Source organism: Pinus tabuliformis, chromosome X (assembly GCF_031772625.1).
Source record: "Pinus tabuliformis cultivar Carrire ecotype Pingquan chromosome X, CPIR1, whole genome shotgun sequence".
In the NCBI taxonomy this organism is placed as follows: domain Eukaryota; kingdom Viridiplantae; phylum Streptophyta; class Pinopsida; order Pinales; family Pinaceae; genus Pinus; species Pinus tabuliformis.
The window spans coordinates 240,390,232-240,415,709 of record NC_142308.1 but is presented as its reverse complement, the minus strand read 5'-3'; positions in this window follow the sequence as shown (position 1 = coordinate 240,415,709).

Sequence of the window (25,478 nt, the reverse complement as noted above, 5' to 3'; positions counted from 1 at the left end):
ATGGGTGGGTTGGTTATGCGTCATGAGCTGGAGGATACCACCCTGGTCCGTAGCAATAGAGAGGTGTGGCAAATTTTTATCAATGCAGGCTGAGACATCTACTTTAACAGATTGCAGGGATTCGACGAGGGGATTACAGTGGAATTCACACTCAATTTGAATGAGAACTACTCTCAGGTTAGAGGGATAGAAATCCTTGTCACGGAGGAAGTTGTTGCAGAGGTCAATGGATTACCTCATCAAGGACAGAGCTGGTTTTCATGGAGAGCTCCCCTCCTGGAGTTTCCAGAATTATTTCTGCAGGCTGGTGAGAGCATCGTTCAAAAAGGCCAGGGGTATCACCAAAATTCTTTGTTGTATCTGTGAGGTGATGTAGCAGGTTTTGTTATGAAATACATAACTTGCGAGGGATAGTTAACCATTGTGTTTAAGTATCATTTCATGGTGTTAACTCGTCTTCGATTTCCACAAGTAGAAGTCTTTTCTTTGAACATGGCCTTCTTTTTACTAAAAAGCCTCCAATTGATGGCACAGTTTGCTCAGTGTTCGCGACAGATCTTAGCAGTCATCACCAATCACAGGCTGGTTCGATTACTATTCATGCATGCATTGACTTGATTTCAAATTCCTTGGGCGATATTTCAGGAATCAACAGAAGAGGAAGTAGCAGCTGCTATAGCTGCTAGAGAAGGAGAGCCAGAGAGGATGGAGGAGGAACCAGTAGAGGAAGAAAATCTAGACCAAGAAGAGCCTGAAGAGATGGAAATGAAAGAGGAAGAACCAGAGCAAGAAAAGGAGCTTGAAACGGAAGAGACAGACAGTCCTACAGCCAAGGCCGTTACACAAGAAACAACCTCGATTGTGGAACCAATTAAGGAGGAAATAATGGACACGATGGATGGGATTGATACAGTGATACAAGAATCCACTTTCATTAATGAGGTGCAAGAGAAAACAATGCCAGCATCACCTTTTCAAGAAATGTTGGATATGGGTGGTGGTGCCATACAAGAACCACCACCAACCCATCCAGTCCTGGAGAATTTGGAAAAAATGAGCCCTAAGGTTGACACTGCCCCACAAGAACTAGTGTCAATCACATGACATGAGTAACACAGGAAGGAGCCTTGGGCCAGAGCAAGATCATGGCTGATGAAGGGAAGGAGCTCAAGGTAGCAGATAGGGTTGGTATAGACCACGGAGAGAACATCTTCCATTCTCCCTTTTTTTCCACCATACCAAGAGGACCAAGAGTGTCTCGTTCTCCCCGACGCTCAGAAAAGGAGGTTGTTGTCCCTGCCATTTGGAAGTTTGATGGTTTGGTAAAGGGTTCAGCCACTGCTAGTCTCTTGGCTGCTGATTTTCTGCAAGGTCGTAAGAAGAACAGATTGAGAAGGAAAACCTTGCGAGAGAATGGGCACATCATATGGTTGAAGACGGCATTGTTCAGATAACATATGTCCCAGATTCTAAAAGGGATGAAGAAGCAAATGCTTCTGAGAAAGGGAAACCAAGTAAAGGAATCCCAGCAGATGGACTAGTGGATACTCCTCCAAGTAATCCACCACCTTCTAAACCAGTTGTAGGGACAGATGAATTGATTGTTAAGAAAGAATGGATAGAACCGTGAAAGTAGAGAAGATCACCCCTTAAAAAGAGATATCAGTTGTAGTTCAGAGACACGATGTGGTTGAAAACAAATGTTTGGAGGCTGAGAAGATAGGTGCATCGACTTAAGCAGTAGGTAAGAAAGTATAAATGGCAGGCTAAGAAGCCTAAGGTTACGGTGGCCGAAGAAACAACACAGATAGATGATGTGCCTACAATCTCTGCTGCCACCCAAACGGATTCTATCGAACACTTGTTCTACAATCGTGAATTCTTTTTAACAGCTGAGATTTCAAATTAGAAATCCATCGTGGCCCATTACAAGAATGAGGTGAAAAGGTTCCAAGAATAATCGTCCCAGGCTATCTTTGAGTATATAGAATGAGTGGACATATTACAGTTGAGGTATGCAAAGCAACAGCTCAAAGTGGAAAGATTGGAAGGATAATTGTTGGAATTGAAGACAGACAAAGAAAAGATGTTCAGCTTGGCACAACAGGTAATGGCATGTCACCCTCCATCTCCTAGTTATGCCCTATTCCTCCATGAGCAATTTATTTTCTTCTATTTGGAAGGTATTAAGAAGGAGGTTAGTCACGAGATCAAGGATTCTATGCAGTTCCTTCGTATACTGAGAATCCATGACATGATAACCCAGCATTTGATGTGTGAGCTTTATATGCATGGATGCTTGCTTGGCACTGACTGAGAGTTTAACCCAGTTCCATATGTGGGGGACATTCATTTAAGGGCTCTTATCTCCTATACTATCAACCAGATAAACTGGCAGAAGGCTTCTAATACATTTGAATTGAATCAAAACACGAAGTCTCTTATGATAAGAGGGGAGAGCAAACATTCTGTGACGACGTATAATAAGCACACCACCTTTTTAGAAATTGAGGGAAATAAAGAACGAATGTTGGGTACACAGAAGTGGTGTATTGACCTCTGTGTCAAACAAATAGTCACGTTTCAAGATGAGGCCCTTGATAATTGTCAGAAGAGGTGGATGATGTCACCTACAATTATTTGGAACAGGGAACCTTTTGGGGTGCCAAATTTTGCATGAGCACTAAGTCGGGTGCCGAGATATGTGGCATGAATCCAAACATGTGGGGTCCGGTGGATGGGACTTCAGTTCAGGTTCCCCATCATTTGGTTGCCAATAGAGCACTACATCCTAGCATACAATGTACCAAATGATTGGTGGAAGGATGTTCTTCTCATAGAAGGATATAATCCCCCACAAACAGATATGGAAGATGAGTATGATATTGACGAGCTCCACTCTGACTACAAATGTTCTAACCCAGACTTGCGAAAGCGGTGAGTTGCATGAGGACATGAAGAAGACTAGTTGGGGGGAGATGTTGGGCACCAAATTTGCCTATCTTTTCCTTACATTTTCACCTATCCTTTCATCATTTTTGCACCAATGATATGCATTAATTGTGATTAACTCATAAGGTAAACCTCCCTTCTAACGTCTCTTAGAGTATTTAATTGATGAAGTAAGGTCACAGGGTTTTTCCTATGTGAACTACTAAAATTTGCTATTTACGCAGATTTTAGTGAACAAGTATCACATTCACAGCTCGCAGTAGCAGTCCCGCATTTACAACGATTGTTCGGCAATGCTGCAACGACATAACCAACTCCTACCTGCTCACATGCTTATTTCAGATCTTTATTATTCTCTCTCTCTTGTCAATTAGTTGATGTTCTAATAGTTGTATATTTTTTGGCTTTAGTTGCCAGATTTGGGGGAATATGTCTTTCCCATGTATTTTTATAAAAGGGGTTTTATTCTTGTGCAAAGGGGAGACTATGTAGAGCCAGACATTGTAACAGTTCTTCATATATTAATTGAATGGGAGCAAGTTTATTGTTCTTCTCCTCGCTGTGAATTAATGCAGCCTTGATCAAAGAGATGGGCCCACTCTCCTGATAAGGTGATGCATATTTTCTTTATGTGTGATGATTCTTCTATTATGTGATAATTTATTATTGCTGTTACAGCTCTTTAATTAATTGATGTGAATACCTTTTTAAGTCCTACAATTTATTTCTAGTTACTATTACAGCGATGCTTTGATTCTTTAGTTGTGAATCCTTGGTTTATGTTAGATTGTAACCTTGCCCCTACATATACCTTGTGCTTTACCTTCAAAAATGTACACACTTGGATTGATAAATTAATGTGTTAAAAGGGTGGAATAGTTTATGCACACTCGGACACCAACACCAACCCGGACATTTCCCATGCTTTCCTATACTAAGCACATAACTGCCATTAGATTTAAAATAAATTGAAATAAATTCACATCATATCTCATTGGTAGCTCATCAATAAGGTACAATTTCAATTATGTTTCCTTCCTGTCACAACAAGTCAAACTAGCATCTTTGATCAAATCATTATGTATAAACTTATCACATCGGGTTAGCTCAGTACACAACCATCATAAATAAAAATCATGAATCGCATGCAATTGTCATAAACCAAAATCATAAATCACATATAACCATCATAAATCAAAATCATAGGTCATATGTATAATAAAAATGAAATAAAATACTAATACATACCTTTCATCGGTCGTTACTTCTACCTTTGTTCTTTCTGTACACACAACAGATCGATTGCCATGCCCAACAAGCACCCAGTGCCTTTGCTTCTCCTCAATCACGTACACATACACAATGTACATCACAATATATACATCCACATGCAGTGTATGACATCACACAATGCATATACCTACACCTACTATACATCACGAAACATACACCTACATTTGATATACATCACGACACAATTCATACTCCTACATCCGATGTACAACACAATACATATACGTACACATAGTACAACACAATGAATACACATGTCACGATACGACGACGACATAATGCACATACATATTACCTCATTCTTGCAACACATCATATATGGCATGTGCACGATACCACATGTACACCAGTACCATATGTACAACATGTACACAGTACCATGTGTACACAACACCACCTACACAATGTGTGCATAACATCACATGTACATGACACCACCTGAATAACGTGTACATAGTGCCATATGTACATCGCACGAACTATACAATGTTTACACAATACCACATATACACAACACGACATGCACGACATGTACATGATACCACATGCATGACATGTACACAACACCACTTGCACACCACCACAGGTACATCATGGACACAACACCACATGCACACAACACCATTTGTGTATAGTCCCATATGTACAACATGCACACAACACCATATGTACATAGTGTTGCATATACAACATGTACATAGCGTCATATGTACACAACACTACATATCCAACATGCTCATAGCACCTTATGCACACAACACCATATATCCATCATGTGCATAGTACAATATGTACACAACACCTTATACCGAACATGCACATAGCACCATCTATACCCAACATTGCATATGAAATACTCACACAACACTATCTGTACCAACATGTACATAAAATTTCATAAACAATATGTACATAACATCATATGTACATAATAAGACATATACAACATTACACATCACCATAGGTACAATCACTAAATATATAACATGCACAACATATACACAACAATAGCACTGCAAATCCAAAACCATACTATCTCTACAAAGCAACCTTGCTTCCAGTGTCTCTCTACCATCCGTGCTTATCCTAGCATGTCGTGGATCACGTTGTTTTCACTCCGTTGATCTATCTCTCCTTATAGTTCGTCATAGCATAAATATAAACATAGTATAATCACATAATATCAACTCACAACCACATGATACTGACCTCGTATATTTGTTAGGCCTACTCTTCCCACTTGATTCCTCATAAACTAGAAACCTCTTCATGCCATTCACTTGCATAAGCAATCATTTCTCGATAAGAATGATCCCTGGTGACCCTGTTAGGCAACAAAATACATAAAAACATGTATACATATAAACATCAACGTAAAACAATCATTATCCCTGATGACCCTATCAGAAAATGACATACATACATGTATGCGTATAAACATAAAAATAAAATAATAATGATCCATGATGACCCTATCAAACATGACATACATACATACATGTATACATATATAGACGTCATCACAATCATGATCACAAAATAATTACTAGATATCATAAGGTCAAGGTTAAGAGAACTTCCTCTATCTGTTCACAACATACACAACATTGAGAACAATGATTCCCAACATAGCCAAGGCATTTGACACCTCAAGTCCATTCATTTTACCCTTTACATTACCTTTCTCATGATTTTCCTATCACAATCCAGTTACCTCAATGGACCCAACTAATCTAACTAGTTTTCATATGCTTTCCTTCAACTGCCCTTATACATGCACTAAGCTTTATCCAGGCCTTACATCACTTGTTGGGTACCACACAACTCTCCCCGAGCCCCATTAAATTTCCCCCTTTCCCAAACCAATACCCAAGAATCAAAACATAAAAGGCAAGACAAGAAACAAACAAGAAACAAACACGAAGAACCAATAATGATATGACACTGCAACCAAAGTGGCATAGTTCTGCACCATCCATAAACAAGTTGCAATCAAATGCAACAAATCAAAAAATACGATAAGCACAAGACTAGCAATATACACCATGACTCAATCCCCATGGTTCCCAATACCTCAAAGTGAAAGCTCAAGCTGAGCCTTCTTTAATATTTCATGGAAATCTCCTCTACCATGTAATCCCCTGCATCATACTACCATAAACATGTAACTTTCAGTGATAAGTAAACATAACAACATACTAGTTACCTTACCTTTTCATACCAATGCCAACCATGTTACCATGCAACTGGTCACACATATCAACCACATGTTCCAAATATCAAGGCAATCATATCAATCAATCTTAAATCAAACTTTACCAAGACTAATAATTATTTCATAATCCATAGTCAACTCATAGTCATTAGACATAATGCTACAATTGTCACCTATTACACTCAAGTACATGTCAACTATATCAACACATATGTGTGAGTAAAATCAACTTAAAACAAGATCATTTCGTCACACAATGTTATAGACACGTACTCATATCATGCAATTATTCAAAAATTCAAACAAACTATAAACATGCCATGTTAGATACGAAATAATAGACACCAAACACTCAAACACCAAATAAATGACATAATAAAATAGTCAAGCACCAAATATACAACATAAACAAATTCATACCTTAATGTATCTCATAGGAGGCTAGCTTGTCTGCACAATCAAGCTAGATTAGCATGATATAACTTCACAACGCATCAGCTCAAACACAAATAAGATCATGATATCCATAACAATAACTAACTAACATGTTGACATCATAAGCTCATAAACATTTTCCGTTCATGCATAACAATCACATATGTATGATCAATCTATATTAGTACAAGTCAATGCCACAAACAAGTCGACTCATACCTAAATGTCGTAACCCTAACCATCTGCATAGGCCAATCCAATTTAGCATGATACATATAACATCAAGATCTTAGTTGCAATAACCCTAATCATTAAGTTAACTAACATAAAACAATAATAGCAATGCATATAACCATAGATTACTATCAGTCATGACTATTTGAAACATGTGCATATGACTACACTAATCAACTAGCATATATCACGTATGTAACCATAACATCAATAGAATGAAAGGCATACAGATAACCATAATACATATAACAATCCTTAACCTACATATGTGCATGCCCAACATACAAACTTGTATGACTACATTCTCTTGCCTCAAGGTCCAATGTTGCAACCTCACTTTGATAGTATGCATCTCCTACTTTATCTCAACCAATTCATTAACATCATAATATGCCAATAACATCATGATGGCCTAATTGCATACAACGACCTCAAAATGCATGTTTGACCTATCATACATGCCTAATCATAACCATGACAATGCATGCATAACATCATATAGACACTAACATGCAAAACAAATGCATGTACAACCAACATGCATTCATGAAAAACACATTCCAACAACAAAATCATCAACTCCTACATCTAAAGACAATTGTGACAATGAGCACTACCATGCATACACAACAAGCACATAGTCCACAAACATAAAGAACACATATGCAACTGACATGCATGCATGATAATGACATTACACCCATCCCATCCAAGGTTTGAACCATGCTATGATACCACTCTATGGTATCAGATAACACCCAAAGAGAACATAAAATAGACATTCCCTAGGGAGAACAGAACCTGCTCAAATACCACTCTGTAACACCCACATCCCACAAATACCCAGGTAACTGGCCAACCGGGGTAAATATGTGATGCAAAGCCACTATGATATGATTTGAATCCCTATGTGTGAATTAAGGAGGTGGAATCAACAAAAACACACCACAAGGACCTTCCACATCAGCAACAGAACTCCCAGGACCTATACCAACCACTCAGGAAACCGGCCCCTGAGAACCACTAAATTTTTAGTGCATAAAACCCCTAGACGCTTTCTTGATATGGACCATGGTGCTTCTAGGAGGCTCCAAATGCTTCCACATCAAGGGCAAGTGAGCGTCCAGGGATGTTTTTCCCAAGTGTTGTTCCTCCGTCTCTGGGATTTGTGCCACTTTTTCAGGCACATATCCCAAGTCACTGCTGAGAACTCAATGACAGGTTCAAAAATGAAATTTCACATCGGAACAAAGATACATTTGCAAAAGCATCAACAATGACTAGACTGGACCCCTACTTGCCATGACAGTAATTTCGTGAAACATGTCACAAATATGTAATCTACAAGTTTAAACAACATATATGAGAATAGGGGTCTCATACTTATATGAGAATCACTAAGAAGCATTGTTACCTTATATCATTAGCTGCAAAATCATCTATTAGGTCATAGATACATTGTTCATTCATTTACAAATAAAAACATGAGGAGAGCCATACATCATCAGTGTCATAATACATGCTTATAACCAACACAATAACAATATAAATATCAAGGATACATCAGCCATAGGATCCAAATATAAACCAATACATTTACACATAAGATACTAAGGAAATAACATCTTATTAATGAATGCAAAAGCCAACCCGGTATGGGACAACCACGTTCCACCCAACCATAGATTGGTTGAGCCAAATTTTTCTTTAGGCAATCGCCCCCGTGCCATATTACAACCATGAATGTGGGACTCAAACCAAAATAACCAACCAGGGCATCATGAGGCTAAGCCACCTCACCCTCATTAATATAAACTGCGCTTTACCGCAATCCACACTAGATTACTAATACAAAACAAGCATGGATTCGGCCAGATTTCTCCAACTACACCATGAGGAATTTTCTTGTCTGTGAGTCTCTAGGATTTACTAGGTCATAATCGAGACACTAGTCTCTCAGCTTTACTGTAATCCACATCATATCACTAGACCCTAACGAAGACTCCACTCTCGCGGATTTACACTATATCGCATCACAGCATTACTAGGCCTCATGGAGATCACCCACCTATAGGCTTTACCGTATATCCCACCATTCACTAGTCAAGGATTCCTAGGTCCTCCGAGGCAACACAAAATATGGCTTTACCACAACCCACATTTCGCTTCAGGGGTTACTATCCCATGTGTTCTTTCATTCAGAGATACACCTCACTCAACTTTGAACTAGCTAAACCAAAACATGAGCACCACATGACACCATGGATATCCAAAAATGGCAAGGCTAGGCCAAAAAAAATTGTCACACCTCGAAAAACCCATTCGAATGATAGAAAGAGAACCAAGAAGACACATGTAACACCATGCATGCCAAATATAGCAAGGAAACCACACATGAAAATCGATACCTACAAAGAATCTTGATGTAGCTTCTTGATCCTACTCTTCCTTTATTTATCCTTACTTCCTCTTGCCTTATTTTCCTTTCTTGATCCAATACGAAAGTGCTCCAAGAAAAATCTAAGTGTCCAAGAGTGAGAGAGAGAGAGAATAATGAGAGCCCCAAAATTGAACTCACAAAAAACTACATTGACCAAGCTTGTCCACTGATCCTCATAATCCTTTTTATCAATGAGGACTCTATTTTCTTCAATTTCAATTTATTTTCCTTCATCTTTCTCCTCACTTGCATCCCATGACCTTTCACATTCCTTTTCTCCTAATTTCCATTATTTTCATAAATAAAATGCCAATTAATGCCTCTTTCCTTTTGAAATCCTTTTCCATTGTCTTTTCCAATTTCCTTAGCCATAATAAATCGATTGAACACCCACTAGGATGTTTTTCCCACCATTCATGTTGGAATACATGTCCCATGACCGTGGTCTTATGTTTTTTTGCATGAATTTTTAACCAGGGTTGTTACAAAAACATTGGTAATCTAAAATTTGATCAAGAAGACTCTGAATTTGGATAATAATTGATTTGACGAGTGGATACCTAGGGTTAGTTCGATTCTAAAGAAGACCTAGTATAAATTTTGAATCCTCGACTATAAGAATACTTTCACTTCTATTTAGCAACAACATAAAAACGACTTAAATAGGAACAACAAAAAAAGGTGGAAGATAAGGAAAGCAGGCAAAATCAAGAGGAAGAATTTGCACGAGAACTTGAGGAGTAGATATAGGCCCAAGACATGGAGATTGAGTGGGAAGAGGAGAATCAAGAGGCTGACATTGTGGCCATTGCAAGAAAATTCAGTAGTCAACCTTCACATCCTCTTATGGGTGGTCATGTCCCATTCCACAAAATGGGAATTCCAGATGAAGTTATGGTCATGGATGTTTCCAACCTGACCTTTGATTAGCTAAAGAACATAATCATACAGGAAAGGAGGAATTATTCTCCTAATTACCTCGTGCATCCTTCTTCCATTCATACAAAGAGGGTGATTGTGATCGACACGAGGAGAAATATAAAGATAGTTGTAGCAAAACTAAAATAATAAATATAGATTTCTTGAAGGAGGAGAATAAGCAACTGGAAAAAGATCTAGTTGTTTCAAGACAACATATTTATCATCTCCAAGCTAAGAACCAAATACTATATTCCATTGATTCTCACTTGAAGGAGCTACGAGCAACGATATGTGATGAAACCCAATCATTGGGAGACACCATGAGACAACTATATGAAGAGATGACCCCTTTGCATAAGGCGGTGGTGCTTTTGCATGACATGCAAAAGAGATCATGGAAAAATATGAAAGCTATGAAGGTGATTTATGCAACTATCAATGTGATCTAGGAATAGGGCACAAAGTACATGAATGGACAATCAGAATTGGCCAGAAAAAGAACTCGGTAAGCGAAATTGGAAAAAGATGCTGTTAGAATTCTCTTACAAAGTCACAAGAATCTTGATACATATGTGGCAAACATTACAACTGCCTTTGCAAGGTTGTATCATAGTTTTGACACCTTGGTCAAAGCACACAAATTTCTTTTTGTTGAAACATTTGTAGATACAAACGGAAAAAATGTTATGAGGTAGGAAATCTAAGAAGACTTCAACAGCTTGAAGCAGGATATTACCAAACATGACATGTAAATTTACAAGGTAGAATATGTAGTTGTATGTAGATGGACTTGCTAAAGTAATCATGAAGTTGTTATTATTATGGAATGAAGTGCAATCTGGTTCCAAAACTATCTTCCTAGATGCTATGGAGGCAAGAGTCTGATATAAACTAGATATTTCATCCAAGTTTGAGGACATAATAGCTAAGTATAAAGCTTGGCATCAATATGTTACAAAAGTGTGACAAGTGAAAGTTTTTGAATTAGAGTTTCCTAAAACTCAAGAATGATGTATAAAGTTCATCTTATTAGGCTCTAGCCCATTTTTTCTTATGTGGAGACTTTTATCTTATTGTATTTAAAAAATAATAAAAGTGTAAATGTGAGTGGAAATCCAAGAGTAAAGTGTTGAATATGAATAGTCATTAGTTAGAATAAGCACAAAATAAGTCCAAAATTCATGAGGGAAATTCAAAGGTCAAAAAGGGGGACAAAAGGTCATCCCATTTGTTATAAATAAGACCTGATAAATCACATAAAGGGCTTCACACTTGAGACTGGTATCCTTGGCTTCTCTAGTCTAGCATATGAGTGGGTATCATTCTTTGGAGAAGCAAGTGGTGGCTTCATATTCTACTATTGGGGCTAGTGTCATATCATCGTAAATGTATACTTGGAACTTTCACTTAATGACAAGAAGCTCTTAGAGCCAACACACTTTCCTGCATACATCATGGATTTTGTAAGGTTACTCTTTATATGTTTGCGGTATATGTTATTTCGTTTGTGTTAATGTCAATGAATTATTTCATTAACCTTAATATGTATCTTATTGGATGTTTTTATATGCTATCATGATCGTTGTTGTCTTGTGAACTACTTTGCAGGCTAACTAACTATTCTTTCATTTGCTTGTGTCTCTTTTGAGATAATACTATTACTTTTCTTCTAGAGGATCACTCCTTTTCCTTTTATGTGAAAGAACCTTTTATGAATTACAATTTATATCTCACAAATTTCACACTCTTTCCATCACCAAAGATATGTGTATGTCTTCTTAAGTGTTTATTGTAGTGAAGGCACATCTTTGAGATCACACTTATGGAAACCTGTCGTATTTCCAGTTGGGGCTCATATTCCAAATGGTGTGAGGTCTAATTGGGATTTCATATCAAGCAGATCACCCTAGTTGACGAATTCCCAACACCATCAACAGAACTAGAGCCCATAAATGACAAAAGGCCTATGAGAAATGCCCCCCCCCATTAAGGGACATGGGCCTGTGTGACCAGAAAGAACTAGGAATCCCCACACCAAGAAAAAATATACCAAAAAGATGACCCCTCACTCACCCAAGAAACCAGCCCAAACATTCCCCCTCACTGCCCAACTCCCATTCAAGTAAACAATAATGAAATTAAAAACAAGTAATTTCAAAAACACTAGAGCCTCAAGCTCTATAGGTTGAAACCCCTTACCCTCACCTCCACAATTCACACCAGATAACCATAAAGAGTTTTCCCACTCAGACCAACTACTAGAAGGCTAAGGATTCGAGAACCAATACTTAAATATCTTGAAATTCCAAATGCCACGAACATACATTGGAATCACAATTGAAGGCATGAATGATAGAGTTACCTAAACATTGACTTTGAACCCCTCATAGATGAGCACAATGACACTACTCTGAGGTCGTGAAGGCAGCCTCACACTTCTAAGCTAAATCCAAGTGTTGGACGACCATAAAGAACCAACCTTCATTCACTAATCAACCCAGGGCGTAGATAATTGTTTGGTCCTCAATTACATGCATAAATGCTTCGTAGATCTAGACTAGAAACATAGTCATTTTCCTCCACTAGTCAAGATGCCAACTTTGCCCTCCAGAGAGGCCTCCTAAATGAATGAAGTAGGAAATGCCTTCCAAGCACCATAATTTCATCTACAAGTTAATTCTTCTGCTCACCATTATTAGTGCCTATCTACATTCGTGAAGTTTCAGCTACAAACCACAAATCCCGACGTAGTTACCACGTAGAACATTCATAGTTGTTTTGTGTGAATGCATATATTGACCCAAGTTGGCATACTTCCCAATTTAGTCACCCCGAATGGGGAATTCAATTACTTCATATTAAAAGGGAGGTGTGTGAATTATTTAATTCTTAATATAAAAAAGATACATGATATTTAAAAAATATTAATAATAATATAAAAATTCAATGTTGGTCATAAATAAAATATTTCAATACTCATAACAAGTAAAATATTTTAATGTCATATATATATGAAGAGAAATCAAAAAACAAAATTCTTGTGGTTAAATCAGCCTAATCCCTCTTAAATCGAGATCTATAAAGCTCTGAAAGAAGCAAATTTCTCAAGGTGCAAACCTTTGCACAAGTTTTGCACTCAAAAAAGAGCTTTGCGTGTTCAGATCTCTCTGGACACTTGATAGATTGGGACTTGAAGTTGATCTAACCTGCTGTTATCTATATATATATATATATATATATATATATATATATATAGATAGATAGATATGGTCTTAAAGTTGATCTAATATGGACTTAAAGTTGATCTAACCTGGTGTTATATATATATATATATATATATATATATAACTAACACCATGATAGATCAACTTTAAGTCCATATATATTAACCTATACATAACATTACAAAATCTCTTTGTGGGTTGGAGAGCTTTGCACAAAAAATTTAAAGCATTTCAAATAGTCTTACTATTTTACATTTTGGCCCTTTTCCATATATATTTTTATGTCAATTTTGTCTAAAATCTAGCAAATGTGTATTGAAATTGTAAATTTAAGTTGTGTAGACTACTCGATCTAAGTTCGTAGGGAAACATCCAAAATTATATCTATTTACACACTCAAAATACAATTTAAGCAATGAAAATATATAAACTTCATTTTAATTTTTATTTTTGTCAAATTTTACACTTTAAAAAGATCTGCAAAAAAATTGGTTTCCCTCCACCTAGATAAATCAGTGGTTGACTACTTCCGCAAATGACATATAACAAGAAAATAAAAACATAGTAATTAATGGTTTTTTTCATTGAAAAAAATAAAAACATAGTAAATAAATGAATTACTATCTACATAATATGTTTAAAATTTAACTTGCAGAATTTGCCATACTTTCTCCTAAGATTATCGGAATGCCCACAAAGTCATCGTACTTTACAATTATCGAGGCCGCAACCACACACTCAATGCCTGACTTTGGGACTGGACCCTCTGGTTCCCATCGGCGTAGGCTCATGTCAAACTATGTGTCCACCTTCAACCGCCTTTGGACAAGTTACCCCAACCTTCCTTGCTGTAGCAACTCTCTGTCTTACCAATAAACCATCGCGGACTCGGGATCCTTTCGTTTCATGATACTATTGTCTCCTTTTCACTCTATCTTCCCTCCAAAATGCAGAGAACCGAACTCAGTGGCTGCTCTCTTTGTGATATTATTTTCTCACTCCTGTCCTTATCTCCTGTTAGGTCATATCAATCTTATCTTGAGCATCACAAGAAGTTTGATCAGTAAAATTCTTAAATTTATAAAATTTATTTCAAGAATATTCTTCAATCCACGGCCAATATTTTATACCACTCCGACCACCTTCCTCCTAAACACAGTTTATTTTTTCAATGCCACGAAAAAATTTGGAGCTAATATTTGATCTCTAGAGGATGCCCATGAGGAAAGAAACATGGTTGAATTAATAAAACCTAATAATAATAATAATAATAATAATAATAATAATAATAATAATAATAATTATTATTATTATTATTATTATTATTATTAATTAATATTACTAATATTATTATGAGTTTATATTATTGTAATAATATTAATATAATAATCATCAATATTTAAATATATAAGAATATCATTAACTGACCTCGTATATTTGCCAGGCCTACTCTTCCCACTTGTTCCTCATAAACTAGAAACCTCTTCATGTCATTCATTTTCATAAGCAATCATTGTTGGCATTATGATACAGGTGTTGTCCTTGATGGCAACTCACTCAGAGGTATGATACAGGTATTGTCCTTGATGGCAACTCACTCAGATGACAGATCACAGTGCAGCAGGTCAAGAGCAAAGAATTAATGATCAAAGAAGAGGTATATCCAGGTTAATCTTGATGAAAGTGCGTATACACGTGGGTTATCAGAACAAAAGGCGCGTATACGTACCAACGCATGTTTACATAAGGAAGGATGCGTACATGTTGGGAATCTAAGTTTTGGTCCGTGGTATTTGGTCCATAGTATTTTGGTATTGGTCCATGGTATTTGGTCTAAAGTGTTGACCCCAGGTATTGGGTCCAAGGTATTGGTTGTACATGGTTTTGGACCATGGTATTGAGTAAGGCCTAAGACTATATAAGGAGAAAATCTTTATGCCAAGAGAGGGCAAGAGTGCAAGGATTGAATATCTGATGAAGTGTGAGATCTAGTATACTGGTTATGGGTTTATGATGCTTTGCTTGATCTGAATCAAGGATGCACCTCTGCAGTTGATGATGGATGATGGATCAGGATCATAAGGCTTGGAATGTATTATCATTATGTGGTTTGATCATGGATACACAAGATCTGAATTATTGACACATGTTTTATTGTATGAATGTTATGATCTAGGTATGACTAATGTCAGGAACAACTGCAAAGTTATGAGTAAATATTTGCAGATCTGTACGCGGGTTGGCTTTGGTAAAAGCGCATATGTATGCCAGTTTGGTTCATCATAGTAGCGTATACATTATGAGATATGATATTTAAAGTTGCAGTTGGATCTGGTTATTGTTGCAGAGTTCTACATTCTGCTCTGTATTCTAGTGACTATGTTTTGTTGACAGGATTTCAGTGATTCAGTGTTTGGTGATTCAGAAATGAATGATGTAAGTGTAGTTGATGGTTGTATTGTAGTGGTGATTAATTTCGTGCTTCATTGTTGTTGATGGGTCCAGTATGAAAATTGGATGAAATGTGGCCTTCAGATTATGGTGTTGTGCTTCAAGAGTATCCTGTATGAAAATTTATGAAACATGGTCCCTGGAGGAAGAGAGAAGATCATAGCCTTCTGTAGGTTGGCGCCTACGTACTGGTAAACATATCGGCCAGTACAAGAGCCAAGGGGTTGGAGCTCCCTTCTAGTACCAGTTGGAAAACGAGTGAAGGTTGGAGTCTTTAGTAGGCCGGTGCCTACGTACTAGCAAACAGATCGACTAGTACAAGAGCTAAGGGGGTTGTAGCTCTCTTCCAGTAGAAACTGGAGAAAAAGCGAAGGTTGTAGCCTTTTGCAAGTAGAAGCCTACGTACTGGTATAAGACTGCTCCAGTATAGAAATATGATAAAAAAGAAGTTTCTTATTAAAAGAAGATAGAGACGAATTGCAGTAGGTGGTTTTCACCCACCTTGGGTTTCCACCTTATATCATGGTGTTCATGTGTGCTTCTTATGTGTGATGATCTATTATGTTTTACTGCACCTATTTACTGTTCATATGGTTAATGATGTTCTGATGCACTCGTTGAAGATCAACTAACTGAAATATAAGTTTACTGAATATACGCTAGTTGCATTAATCACACCTGCATATACACACGGGTATCCTTAACTGAGGTAGCGTATATGAATCTGATAATGGAAATGAAAAATTTATTGATTTGCTAATACTGATTCACCCCCTCCTCTCAGTATTATTTCTAACAATTGGAATTAGAGCAGGTCCTTTGGTAGAAGCTTGATCGCTTGAAGGAGATCCGTAGAACAATGGGAAAGAAAGTGCGTTAGAAGAAGAAGACAACTCAAAGGAATAGGGACAGCTTGCCATTAGGTGGAAGCAAGTATTCAGATTCTGAATCACCTCAGATTGAAGATGAACAAGCAAATGAAGCATCAGATAAAATCATAGATCAACAAGATCTATTTAGCAAAAGGGAGAGTGCCCTCAAAGAAGAAATTATCAGCTTAAAAGCTCAACTGGAATGTGCCTTCAGAGTTCGTCAAATGCTGCAGGAGCTGAATGAAGAACAAGAAAAAGAGATTCTCAAACTAAGGCAACAAGTGGAAGAAGGAAGAAAGTCTGAAGAAATTTTGAAGAAGCAATGTCTGGAAAAGGAAGAACAACATCAGGTTGAGGTAAATATCTTGAAAGGTAAATTAGAAGAAAAGGATAAACTATTATGATTTCAAGACAGTGCTAAGATTTTGGATAATATTCTTAGTAGTCAAAGGTCACCTGCTATCAAAACTGGTCTTGGTTTTTATGAATCTGTTGAAGGTGAATCTAGCTCACAAGGTGAGGCAAGGAACTCTAATGAGAAATCTGAAATGCTCAACAAGGAGATGAGAGGACAACCCCATCAACATCCAAGGAAAGAAATTCCTCAAAGAAAATATTTTGCTCCTAACTGTGTAAGTGATAGATGGTTATTTCCTCCGATGAATAATGTTGAATGTTATGTGTGTCATAATCTTGGACATGTTGCAGCCAGATGCAGAAGTAGAATGGTTCAAGACCATCACATAGAAAGATCATCATGTTCCAAGTACATCAAGGGATATTGTTTTTCTTGCAATATGTTTGGTCATAAAGCCATTTACTGTTTTAGGAGGAATATGAAACATGTAAGATGTTATGCATGTAACAAGCTTGGACATATAGCAAAGGAATGCAGGAGAAGATTTTGGGCACCATACCAAAAGGAGAAAACATCATCACAGTTGAAGATATGGAAGAAAAAGGAAGTATAGCTAGAAAGATGTGGCATAGCAGAATATACAGACATCACAGACTCAGAGGAAGCTGAAAGTGTGGAAAATCAGTGTTCTAAATGTCATATGCAAGTTTCATGAAGAAAAGTCGCGTATATACGCAAGTTAGACGCTGAACAGTCGCGTATATGATGTTTTGAAGAAAAGCAGGAGTACAGAAGTCTGATATGGTTCAGTCACTTATCTGCTCTGTTTGATGATGGCATGGCACAGGTTCAGGGGGAGCATATACTTGAAATAATGCATTGTTCGCATTATGGTTAGAAGTCTTTGGTGATGATGCTTATGTGGCTAAAAGATACATCTTTGTTGGTTGGTCAAAAGAATGGTATTGTGGGTTACAAGAATGGATGCTGATGCTTATGGTGCAGATCATATATGGTGTATGATAGTTGCTGATGACTATCATGGTCTTGATTAGATTGCTGGTCTTTGTTATAAAGAGCTTGCATGTGCTCAGGGGGAGCATGGATGGATTGGTACATCTTGGCATGTACAAAGGGGGAGCTCAATCGGCAAGTACTCAGGGGGAGTATGGGTAGCATAATGTATATCAAGGAAGAGAATATCTTGGTCCGCCCTTTGCCCTTGATGTCAAAGGGGGAGAGAGACTTGGTGTCGCTATTTCCATCAAGTCCAAAGGGGGAGATTGTTGGCATTATGATATAGGTGTTGTCCTTGATGTAAACTCACTCATAGGTATGATACAACTGTTGTCCTTGATGGAAACTCACTCAGATGACAGATCATAGTGCAGCAGGTCAAGAGAAAAGAATTAATGATCAGAGAAGAGGTATACGCAGGTTAATCTTGATGAAAGTGTATATACACACGGGTTATTAAAACAAAAGGCACGTATACGTACACATGCATGTTTACAAAACGAAAGGCGCATACATGTTGGGAATCTAAGTTTTGGTCTGTGGTATTTGGTCCATGGTATTTGGTCCGAAGTGTTCACCTTAGGTATTGGGTCCAAGGTATTGGTTCTACGTGGTTTTGGACCATGGTATTGAGTAATGCCTAAGACTATATAAGGAGAAGATATTTAGGCCAAGAGAGGGCAAGAGTGCAAGGATTGAATATCTGATGAAGTGTGAGATCTAGTATACTAGTTATGGGTTTGTGATGCTTTGCTTGATCTGAATCAAGGATGCACCTATGCGGTTGATGATGGATGATGGATCAGGATCATAAGGCTTGGAATGTATTATCATTATGTGGTTTGATCATGGATAGACTGGATATCAATTATTGACGCATGTTTTATTGTATGAATGTTATGATCTGGGTATGACTGATGTTGGGAACAGCCGCAAAGTTATGAGTAAATATTTGCAGATCTGTATGCGGGTTGGCTTCGGTAAAAGCACGTATATACGCCAGTTTGGTTCATCATAGTAGCATATACATTATGAGATATGATACTTAAAGTTGCAGTTGGATCTGGTTATTGTTGCAGAGTTCTGTGTTCTGCTCTATGTTCTGGTGACTATGTTGTGTTGACAGGATTTCAGTGATTCAGTGTTGGGTGATTCGAAAATGAATGATGTAAGTGTATTTGATGGTTGTATTGCAGTGGTGATTGATTTTGTACTTCATTGTTGTTGATGGGTCCAGTATGAAAATTGGATGAAATGTGGCCTTAAGATTATGGTGTTGTGCTTCAAGAGTATCCATAATTAAAATTTATGAAACGTGGTCCCTGGAGGAAGAGAGAAGATCATAGCCTTCTGTAGGCTGGCACCTACATACCGGTAAACATATCGGCCAGTACAAGAGCCAGGGGGTTGGAGGTCCCTTTCAGTAGCAGCTGGAAAATGTGTGAAGGTTGGAGCCTTCAGTAGGCCGACACCTACGTACTAGCGAATGGATCAGCTAGTACAAGAGCTAATGGGGTTGTAGCTCACTTCCAGTAGAAACTGGAGAATGAGAGAAGGTTGTAGCCTTCTACAGGTAGAAGCCTATATACTGGTATAAGACTGCTCTAGTACAGAAATATTGTAAAAGGAAGTTTCTTATTAAAAGAAGATAGATACGAATTACAGCAGGTGGTTTTCACCCACATTGGGTTTCCACCTTATATCATGGTGTTCATGTGTGCTTCTTATGTGTGATGATCTGTTCTGTTTTACTGCACCTGTTTACTGTTCATATGGTTAATAATGTTCTGATGCACTCATTGATTAACTAACTAAATTATAAGTTTACTGAATATACGCTAGTTGCATTAATCACAGTTGCGTATACACACGGGTATACTTAACTGAAGTAGCGTATATGAACTTGATAATAGAAATGAAAATGTTATTGATTTGCTAATACTGATTCACCCCCCCCCCCTCTTAGTATTATTTCCAACAATCATTCCTCCATAAGAATGATCCCTGGTGACCCTGTCAGGCAACGAAATACATAAAAACATGTATACATATAAACATCAACATAAAACAATCATTATCCCTGATGACACTATCAGACAATTACATACATACATATATGCATATAAACATCAAAATAAAACAATAATGATCCATGATGACCTTAGTAGACATCACATAATACATACATGCATACATACATGTATACATATATAGACATCATCACAATCATGATCACAAAATAATTACTAGATATGACAAGGTCAAGGTTAAGAGAACTTCCTCTATCTGTTCACAACATACACAACATTGAGAACAATGATTCCCAACATAGCCAAGGCATTTGACACCTCAAGTCCATTTATTTTACCCTTTATGTTACCTTTGTCATGATTGTCCTATCACAGTCCAGTTACCTCAATGGACCCAACCAATCCAAATAGCTATCATACGCTTGCCTTCAGCTACCCTTATACATGCACTAAGATTTATCCAGGCCTTACATCACTTGTTGGGTACCACACAACTCTCTCTGAGCTCCATTAAATTTCCCCCTTTCCCAAACCAATACCTAAGAATCAAAACATAAAAGGCAAGACAAGAGATAGACAAGAAACAAGCATGAAGAACCAACAATGATACGACTCTACAACCAAAGTGGCATAGTTATGCACCATTCATAAACAAGTTGCAATCAAATGCAACAAAGCAAAAAATAACATAAGCACAAGACTAGCAACATACACCATGACTTAATCCCCACGGTTCCCAATACCTTAAAGTGAAAGCTCAAGCTGAGCCTTCTTTAATATTTCATGGAAATCTCTTTTGCCATTCACTCCCCTACATCATACTACCATAAACATGTAACTTTCAATGATAACTAAACATAACAACATACTAGTTACCTTACCTTGTCATACTAATGCCAAGCATGTTACCTTGCAACTGGTCACACATGTCAACCACATGTTCCAAATATCAAGACAATAATATCAATCAATATTAAATCAAACTTTACCAAGACTAACAGTCATTTCATAATCCATAGTTAACTCATAGTCATTAGACATAACGCTACAACTTTCACCTATTGCACTCAAGTACATGTCAACTATATCAACACATATGTGTGAGTAAAATCATCTTAAAACAACATCATTTCTTCATGCAATCTTATAGACACATACTCATATCATGGAATTAATCAAACATTCAAACAAATTATAAATGTACCTTGTTAGATAAATCAACTATACGAAATAATAGACACCAAACACTCAATGACTCCTAGGTCCACCGAGGCAACACAAAATACGGCTTTACCACAACCCACATTCCACTTCAGGGCTTACTAGCTCATGTGTTCTTTCATTCAGAGATACACCTCACTCAACTTTGAATCCATCCGACAATCCAGCTAAACAAAAACATGAGCACCCCATCACAACATGGATATCCAAATATGGCAAGGCTAGGCCAAAAAACATTGTCACACCTCGAAAAACGCATGCCAATGATAGAAAGAGAACCAAGAAGACACATGTAACACCATGCATGCCAAATATAGCAAGGAAACCCCGCATGAAATTGATACCTATAAAGAATCCTGATGTAGATTCTTGATCCTACTCTTCCTTGCTTTCTCCTTACCTCCTCTTGCCTTATTTTCCTTTCCTGATCCAATACGAAAGTGCTCCAAAAAGACTCTAAGTGTCCAAGAGTGAGAGAGAGAGAATAATGAGAGATCCAGAATTGAACTGACAGAAAGCTACATTGACCAAGCCTGTCCACTAATCCTCATAATCGTTTTTATCAATGAGGCCTCTATTTTCTTCAATTTCCATTATTTTCCTTCTTTTTCCTCCTCACATGCATCCTGTGACCTTTCACCTTCCTTTTCTCCTAATTTCCATTATTTTCATAAATAAAATGCTAATTAATGCCTCTTTCCTTTTCAAAGCCTTTTCCATTGTCTTTTCCAATTTCCTTAGCCATAATAAACCGAATGAACACCCACTAGGATGTTTTTCCCACCATTCATCTTGGAATACATGTCCCATGACAGTGGCCTTATGTATTTTTACATGAATTTTTAACCAAGGTTGTTACAAAAACATTGGTAACCCAAAATTTGATTAAGAAGACTCTGAATTTGGATAATAATTGATTTGAGGAGTGGATCCCAAGGGTTAGTTCCATTCTAAAGATGACCTAGTATAAATTTTGAATCCCCAACTATAAGAATACATTATCTTCTATTTAGGAACAACATAAAAACAACTTAAATAGGAACAACAAAAAGAGGTAGAAGATAAGGAAAGCAGGCAAAATCAAGATGAGCAATTTGCATGAGAACTTGAGTAGATATAGGCCCAAGACATGGAGATTGAGTGGGAGGAGGAAAATCAAGATGCTGACATTTTTGCCATTGCAAGAAAACTCAGTAGTCAACGTTAACATCTCTTATAGCTGGTCACATCCCATTCAACGAAATGGGAATTCTAGATGAAGATATGGTCATGGATGTTTCCAACCTAACCTTTGATTAGCTAAAGAACACAATCATATAGAAAAGGAGGAATTATTCTCCTAATGACCTTGTGCATCCTTCTTCCATTCATACAAAGTGGGTGATTGTAATCGACATGAGGAGAAATATAAAGATAGTTGTAGCATAGAATCTGGAGCTAAAAGAGTGAATATAGATTTCTTGAAGGAGGAGAATAAGCATCTGGAAAAAGATCTAGTTGTTGAAAGAAAACATATTGATCATCTCCAAGCTAAGAACCAAAGACTATATTCCACTGATTCTCACTTTAAGGGGCTACGAGCAACGATATGTGATGAAACCCAATCATTGGGAGACATCGTGAGACAACTATATGAAGAGATGACCACTTTGCATAAGGCGATGGTGATTTTACATGACATGTAAAAGAGATAATGGAAAAATACAAAAGTTCTGAAGGTGATTTATGCAACTATCAATGTGATCGAGGAATGGGGCACTAAGTACATGAATGCACCATTACAATTGGCCAGAAAAAGAACTCGGTAAGTGAAATAGGAAAAAGATGAGATTAGAATGCTCTTACAAAGTAACAATAATCTTGGTACATATGTGGCAAACATTATAATCTCCTTTGCAAGGTTGTATCACAGTTTGGACACCTTGGTCAGAGCAAATAAGTTTCCTTTTGTTGAAACATTTGTAGAGACAAAGGGAAAAAATGTTATGAGGTAGGAAATCTAAGAAGACTTCAACAACTTGAAGCAGGATATTACCAAAGATGACATGGAAATTTACAAGGTAGAATATGCAATTGTATGTAGATGGACCTGCTAAAGTAAACATGAAGTTGTTATTATTATGGAATGAAGCGCAATTTGGCTCCAAATCTATCTACCCGGATGCTATGGAGGCAAGAGTCTGATATAATCTAGATATTTCATCCACGTTTGAGGACATAGTAGCTAAGTATATGATCCAGATTTAAATGGGAACGCAACAATTTACAGAAATAACCATAAATATAGAGATGGAGGAAATAATACTTCATTTCATTACTGTAAAATACTGAAATATGCTTACAAATAGAAATGGAAATAAACCGGCTAGGGCGATGGTAGCTTATCTCTGAGAAGAGATGTGGCAGCTACATGCATCTGTACTATGTTACAATGAGGCTCAAAGGCCTATTTATTGTTGAGAAACAATGGAAAACCCTAAACATCCAAAAACCTAACCCTAGAAGATGAAATGCAAAACTGTGGGCCCCGTTTGTGTAAATTGGTACATCAACTTCCTGGGGTCGTAACTTTAGCATACATTCTTTGTTTGACGTGCACAATATCTCGTTAGAAAGATCTATCTGAGAACTACAACTTTGGGAAGAGGCCACAGTTTCTCCTAGTTTTCCTAAAAAACATCGTTTAGGACCTCAAAACGGCTCAGGAAGTTTAGGACCCGAAAAACTGCTAAAAATAGTAAACAGTGCTACAATTAAGGAAACTGAAAAGCTGAAAGAAACAATGGTGGGGGTCCAAGTGGACTTGGTGGGTGGCCACCAATATCCACCTAGATCATTCCTCCCCCCTTAGGAAGCAATGGCCCCCATTGCATTGAGTTCCTCTATGAGATGAGGAAACTTCTGCTGAACTTGGTCCCTGGTGAGCCACTTGCCCTAGTGAAGGAGTTGGCCTGCTTTGACAATTCGATACAGTTGGATATTCTGCTGGTGAGTGTGCTTGATCTATGTGTCCATGATTCGATCAGTTGTATCTTGTTCCATGCAATCTAGATTTAACTCTGTGGGTGTGAGTTGTTTTTCAATGTTAGATGTGTCTAGTAATGGAGGAAAGTATGGCCGAAGGCGGTCCACATTAAACACTGGGTGCAGGCCAAGGAATGCGGGAATGGTGAGCTCAAATGCATTGTCTCCCATAGCCTTGGTAGTGGTGTAAGGACCATATCGGAGTGGTCTAAGTTTCCGATAAGCTCCGGTAAGGCGTTCCTTTTCCAAATGCAACCAAACTTTGTCGCCCACCTGAAACTTGTATGGCACCCGATGTTGATCATGTCGCTGCTTGTACTTGGCATTTTATTTCTCCAGAATGTCATGGACCTACTGGTGAATATTTTGGATGTGCTCAATGAAGTTGTTTGCCTTATTTGTTTCGAACTTGACATGAGCCAAATCTGCGTGAGTAGCTACAAATGGCATGGCCGCATCAATGGGACATAGTGGCTAGAATCCCAAGCCCACCTGAAAAGGGTTGTGGCCAATCGAGTTGTGGAGAGCCTGATTGTAGTTGTGCTGCACATAGGGGAGGCTCTCATCCCATGTGCGTGGATGCTTTGAGTTGTACATGCGCAGAATGTGTATGATCATCCTGTTCACAACCTTTGTCTGGCCATTAGTTTGAGGATGGAAGGCTGCAGATTTAGTGAGTTTGGTGTCTAGCATCAACTAGAGGCTAGACCAAAATGTACTGAGGAACCTGCTATCTTGATATGAGATGATATACTGTGGGATCCAAAAGTGTACCCACACTTGTTCAAAGA